Here is a 6845-nt window from a genome sequence, read left to right as displayed (position 1 = left end):
GTGGTGTGGGTGGCAGATGCTGCTCAGATCCTGCAGTGCTGGGGCTGTGACGTAGGCCAGTGGCTACAGCTCCAATTTGACCCTTAGCCTGGGAGTCTCCATATGCGATGGCAGTGGCCCAAGAAAATGGCAGGAAAAAAACAAACAAACAAAAAATAAGTAAAATAAAATCCATACCTGATTCTGTTTTTTACCTAATCTTTTTCTGTTCCAGGATCCCAACCAGGATACCACATGAAATTAAGTAATCATGGTGCCTTGCCTGTGACAGTTTCTCAGAATTTTCTATCACCCCTTTTTTTAAAAATAATCACTTACCCAGTAGCAGAAGGTCTGAATTTTCATCATGGCTTTAACACTAACTTTTCATGCCACCTGAAATATGCCTCTATAAGTCAATATATTAATGGGAGAGTTTGTGCTAAATCGGTGGTTTTTAACTCTGCTTGTATGTTGTAATTCCCAGGAGAGCTTTAAAAAAACATTTCATTTTAGGCTCCATCCCATTTGAATTAGATTCTCCGTGAGCAGGGCCCTGACACTTGTATGTACATATTTTAAGCTTCTCAGGTGTTTCTAATGAACATCTAGTTTTGAAAAATCACTGTGCTAGATTAATGAAATTTCTTCCGTTTCTGAGTCTCAAGTTATTTTTTAGCATACATCTTTTGAAAATACAGGCTATTCTATTAATTTATTTGAGCATTTGTGATGATTCTTTGCATGTGGCAGGCCTTCAGTAAATGCTTGTTGTTGCTGAACTAGCAGACAGTTCTACTAAGGTCATGAATACTAAATGCAGGAGATTAATCATTAATACTAACTGCAACTGGAATGATGTGCTCCTCTTTCATTATATGGTATGTTCAGGAAAAAAAAAAAAAAACTTTCCAAATTAGCTGAAAATAAATTGGGAAACTCTCTAGCAGTGACAAGAAACTTTTGGTGTCTGTACTGAAGATAATTATGTATCTCTACATAAAACTAGCTTCACTTACTGAACCTGTGATATATGCAAGACAGTTTTTAAGCATGTTTCCTGTACCAAGTAATTAAATCCCAATAACACCTTACAATAGGTATTGTCATCATTCACATAGCACAGATGAAACAAATGAGGGGTAAAAAGGTTAAGAATCTAGGAAGCAGTAAATTAGATTTGAACTCAGTCTTTCTCCAAAAATGGGGCATATCCCTCATTACTCTAATGCACTATTTTACAAAGTACTTGAACCTAGCCAGAGAAAAGTGACACTTTTTGTATGTGAATCACTTTTGAAGATAAGTATAAGATTTTGGAAAATATGGCATTTTAAACTCAAATAGCTTATTCTTTGAAATTTCTATGCTTGATCTCATGGGTTGTAACTACCAAGATATAGTGGTGATTGCTGGTAACAAACTACTCCCAAATGTAACAACCCCAAACTGTAGAGATTTATTATGTCATTTTGTCTAAGGGTCAGGACTATTAGCATGGTTTAGCTGGATTCTCTGACTCAGGGGTTATGAGGCTTTAACCAGGGGTTGGCTGAGACTCTAGTTCCAAATGAAGGCTCAATGGGGGAAGAATCTTTTTCCATGTTCACTGACATGGTTCTGGGCAAAAGTTAGTTTCTCAAGGAATGTTGGACTGGGGACATTGGTTCCTAACTGATGGTTCCTAACTTACCTGTAGCCATTTTCCCTTGGCATGTGTCCATCAAGGAACATGTGAAAAGAGTCAAAAAGAATGCCAGCAAATGAAAGTTCTGGATTTTTATAATTAAATCTCAGACTTGACATGTCATATACATCGCTGTATTCTGCCTACTAGAAGAAAGTCATTAAGCCTATCTTATGCTCAAATGGAAAAAATTACACAAGAGTGAGTACCAGGAGATGGAATCGTCTGGAACCACTTTAGAAGACTGCATGCCACACATGGCCCATGGAGAATGTGCATTTGGCTCCATGAACAGCTGTGGCTGAGGATTTTTTTTCCACCTGAATATTGCATAACCACAGACACTTTGTTGGCATGGTTGTGGTAAAGGCTCTAACCATGGTTATTGAAGTATCCAAATTTCTTGATAAAGTAGACAATTCTTTTCTGCTTTATAAATTGTGTAATCTCTTATTCATACAAATGATGACATGTTCTTGATGTGAGAGTTCTACAACATTCTACAATATCGCTGTCTAACTTCCCCCTCTCTTAGTCTTAGTTCAGAAACTCCTAAGAAGCCAGTGGCACAACCATAATCTCACTGTCATACTTTGAAATCAGATTGCCTGCAAGACCCATTCTCAAAACAGTAACGTTCATTTTTCTAACCCCCCAGTTGTGTTAGAACATTTGTCTTCTGTTACACCCACAATAAAGTGAAAATAAATGTTTCCTAACACACTTCTCTAACTAAACAAGCCTGACACCATTTTCGTTAACACCATCAAGAATTTTATAGTCTTTTAGATGTTATTGGACTCTGAATCCCACAGGGATCTGCCGTTGTTCCACATAAAGGAACTGCATTAAATGACAAGGTTTTATGGCTCCAGATCATACACACTTTATTTATGCAAATATGTGCTCTCAGAATTAGGATAAGCCCTGAGTCAGGTTAATACTTTCTTTTCAACCCACAGACCACAATAGAATCCTTGTCACCATGTAGATGCAACACAGGATAATAGCATTATAGATCAGCTTCACAGGGGAGATGGGTCACTGCCTTAATAAACATTCCAAACACCAAACTGAATCTTAGAGTCTGTTTTCCAGAAACCAATCATAGTATGTTTCAAACCTTTATCATATGCCAGAGACATCCTTCTTTCTACATCCAACATACCACACAGTTCATTTTTGGGGTGTGGCCTTCCTTCAAAATTTATAGAAAGGAGGAAGTTTTACTAAAGGATAATGATCTCAGTTTCTTAGGAACTACAGTGTTCACTCTTTGTTGCCTTTTTTTTTTTTTTTTTTTTTTTTTTTTTGTCTCAGTGTAAGGATTGTTTTTTATCTTCTATTCAAGGTCTGGATCCTGACTTATCTTGCATCATAGAAACTTTTACCTCTCAAGAAAATAACATTCTTTCCCATGTAATTTTAAGCCCAAACCTTGAAAACCAAAACAAAAGTATTCCAATTTCTCCTTGTATACAATGTATCATCTCTTTCCTTTTTAAACAACTTTCTTGAAAGTTTAGGAGAGACAGGCTGTTTGCATTTCTCTTCGTATCCTTTAGTCTTCAACCCCCTAATCTACCAAAATGTTCACTCCATTCTTAACAATGATCTCCTTGTGGTAACATTTAATGAACATTTCTTGACCTTATATTATTGACCCTTTGGGACCTTCTGTTAACATTGTATCTGGAAATTATATCCTCCATTTTCTTTCTTTCTTTCTTTCTTTCTTTCTTTCTTTCTTTCTTTCTTTCTTTCTTTCTTTCTTTCTTTCTTTCTTTCTTTCTTTCTTTCCTTTTTTCCCTTTTCACATGTAGCATATGGAAGTTCCCAGGCCAGGGGTCAAATCTAAATCGATCTGTGACCTATGCCACAGCTGTGGCAATGCCAGATCCTTAACCCATTGCCTTGGGCAGGGGACAGAAACAGTAATGCTACAGAGACAAGCTGGATCATTAGCCTGCTGTGGTGCAGTGGGAATTCCTGTCCTCCATTTTCTTTAGTAATATGATTATGTCTGACTCTTTCTCCCTCTGAATTTTCCCATTAAACGTAATTAATTCCTATTATTCTATACTTGGCTCTCTTCTATCACTTTCAAGAATCTCCTTGGCATGGTACCAAATAATACCTTTATGTTGATTGTTCTCAAATCAATGCTTTTCTTTAATCTTCCCTTCCCTTTCTTCCTTCCTTTCCTTTCCTTTTTCTTCCTTCTTTCCTTCCTTCCTTCCTTCCTTCCCTCCCTCCCTCCTTCCTTCCTCTTTCTCTTTCTTTCTTTCTTTCTTTCTTTCTTTCTTTCTTTCTTTCTTTCTTTCTTTCTTTCTTTCCTTCTTTCTTTCTTTCCTTCTTTCTCTCTCTCTCCTTCCTCCTTCCCTACTTACCTTCCTTCCTGTTTCTATTTTCTTTTATCTGCATCGTCTAAGTATTACCTCCATTTAGATAATGGAGTCTAAGTCAAACTCTAAGTCAAAGTCCATGTGTTTAGTTCCAAGTTTCTTCCTCTAAAACTTGACCTTCTTCTGTGATTCTCATCAGAATGAAAGACAATATTTTTCACTCATATGCATAATCCATAAACTTAGCAATAAATCCTCTAGCTTTTCCTCTTGTTACCATCCTGCCACATCCTATGTACTTTGCTTAGTTAGTTGCTCTTAAATCTATCAACTTTTCTCCATATTCACTTTCACTATCTGTCCACATCAACAGCAGGGACTAGGAAAAAGACATGGAACAGAATTTACCCAAGAGTCTTTAGAGAGCATGGCTCTATAGATACCTTGATTTTGGAGTTCTAGTTTCCCAAACTATAGGAGAATAAATTTGTATTTAAATCCATCCAGGTTGCAATACTTTGTTAAGGCAGCCCTAGGAAACTATTACAGGATTCTTTTCCCTGTTAACAGTCTCTGGATTTTAAAATTTGTGCATCTTTTATATGTGTTTGGAGGTAAGAGTGGGAGGAAAATACATTTCTCATGGAAAAAGCAAAAGTAAACCAAAAAAATCAGATCTCATTCTTTCTTCTGCAAGAAGTTATGAGATATTAAGGGGTTTGGTTTCATCACACATCCTCAGCTCTTCCTGGGGCAGAATCATCTGCAGCTGCAGGGAAGAGAAATTCAAGTTTGGATGCAGAGAATGTCTTGCCTATGTTCTTTTCCAGGAGTTGATAATGTCTTGTCTTACATTTAAGTCTTTAAGCCATTTTGAGTTTACTTTAGTGCATGATGTCAGGGTGTGTTCCAATTTCATTGATTTACATGTGGCTGCCCAGTTTTCCCAGCACCACCTGCTGAAAAGACTGTCTTTTTCCCATTTTATATTCTTGCCTCTTTTGTTGATGATTAATTGACCTTTTGTGTCTGGGTTTGTTTCTGGGTTCTCTATTCTGTTCCATTGATCTGTATGTCTGTTTTGGTACCAGTACCATACTGTCTGGATGCAAAATGATATACCTATAGCATAAGGGACGTATTGAACTGCATAAATGCAAATAGCAATGTTTGTAGGGAAGATTAAGCATTTTTATTGAAAAAGTGAAAATGCAAGCATTGTTAAGACATAGGATACAGGAGAAAGAAATGATATCAGGAGTTCCCATTGTGGCTCAGGGTTAACAAATCTGACTAGGAACCATGAGGTTGTGGGTTCAATCCCTGGCCTTGCTTGGTGGGTTAAGAATCTGATGTTGCTGTGAGCTGTGGTGTAGGTTGCAGATGTGGCTCGGATCCCACGTTGCTGTGGCTCTGGCGTAGGCCGGAGGCTACAGCTCTGATCATACCCCTAGCCTGGGAACCTCCATATGCCATGGGTGTGGCCCTGGAAAAGGCAAAAAGACAAAAAAAAAAAAAAAGAAGAAGAAGAGGAAGAAAAGATATCAGAGTTAAAAATAAATTTGACAGGAGTTCCCCTCATGGTGCAGAGGAAATGAATCTGACTAGGAACCATGAGGTTGTGGGTTCAATCCTGGCCTTGCTCAGTGTGTTAAAGATCCAGCATTGCTGTGAGCTGCAGTTAGGTTGCAGACACAGCATGGATCTGGTGTTGCTGTGGCCGTGGGTTGCAGATGCAGCTCAGATCCCACATTGCTGTAGCTGTGGTGTAGGCCAGTGGCTACAGCTCCAATTAGACCCCTAGCCTGGAAACTTCCACATGCTGCAGGTGTGGCCCTAACAAGGGTCATTGCAACTAGAATGTTGACATTTGCAATTCAAATGCTCAGTTGTTTGAGATGCTTGAGACATCTGGTCCCTGTGAGTGACAAAGGCTTACTGACTACTGTGTTTGTGGTGGTTAGCAGTGGTGGGTTTTTCAGCAATGCAGAAGTGATCACCAGTTATAAATTGTGGGAAGAAGGAAGAGTATTTCTCATCATTTGAAATTGAGCTGATAAATCTCTAGGGAATTGTTTAAACCATCAATATTTTTGGAAGAAGCCATAAGACTTGTTTTCTCAGAGCACAGCAGATGACTGTAGTCATATTAATACCCACACTAACCATACTTATTGACTTGTTACAGACCTTCAAAATCCCAACAATAATCACACCCTGATCCTTCATAGCCACAGCATCAACCACCATGGCCTCCAAAGTATCTCATGTAGTAGTTGCAGTGTCAAGTCTTGGGAGATGAGGATGGGTTGGGAAGAAAATGATGAGTAGCCAAATTTTCACTTGTACTATATGTGTGAGTTTGATAAACTACTAAGAGAGGCTGTGAAAAATTCCAGGACTCCAATTTCCAATTGCATAAAGTAATTAATGTCAGCATGATAGCTAATTCTGGTGCACATGAGTGAAAAATGTTAAGATGGTATTGGGATCCTTGTGGCAAAGTTAGCATTCCATGACCAATTAGAAAAATAAGATAGTTTTAGAAACTATTGTTTATCTTATAACTCAAAATGAAAAATTCATAGCCTATATATGAATATAGAGATTCATATATAAACTGAATATAGTCCATTCCAGGGCTGGGGAATTCAGCTCAACATGGGAATGTGATTGCTATTTCCTTAATGCTCCAAGCAGATGAAACCTCTTTACATCATTAGAAAGATGAACATTTTAGAATTCAGTTTTCTTCACATTGCTTCTTAATAACATCTCCTGACATCTATGCAAGCAGTCTTCTGGAGATGTATTACAATGTTCGTCAGCCAAGA

This window comes from Sus scrofa, chromosome 13 (assembly GCF_054392235.1).
Source record: "Sus scrofa isolate SSC_HxYL_T2T_F1_AM1 chromosome 13, Sscrofa_HxYL_maternal_Yorkshire_Landrace_v2.0, whole genome shotgun sequence".
Taxonomy (NCBI): domain Eukaryota; kingdom Metazoa; phylum Chordata; class Mammalia; order Artiodactyla; family Suidae; genus Sus; species Sus scrofa.
The sequence above is the reverse complement of the archived record's forward strand: the minus strand, read 5'-3'. Positions refer to the sequence as shown.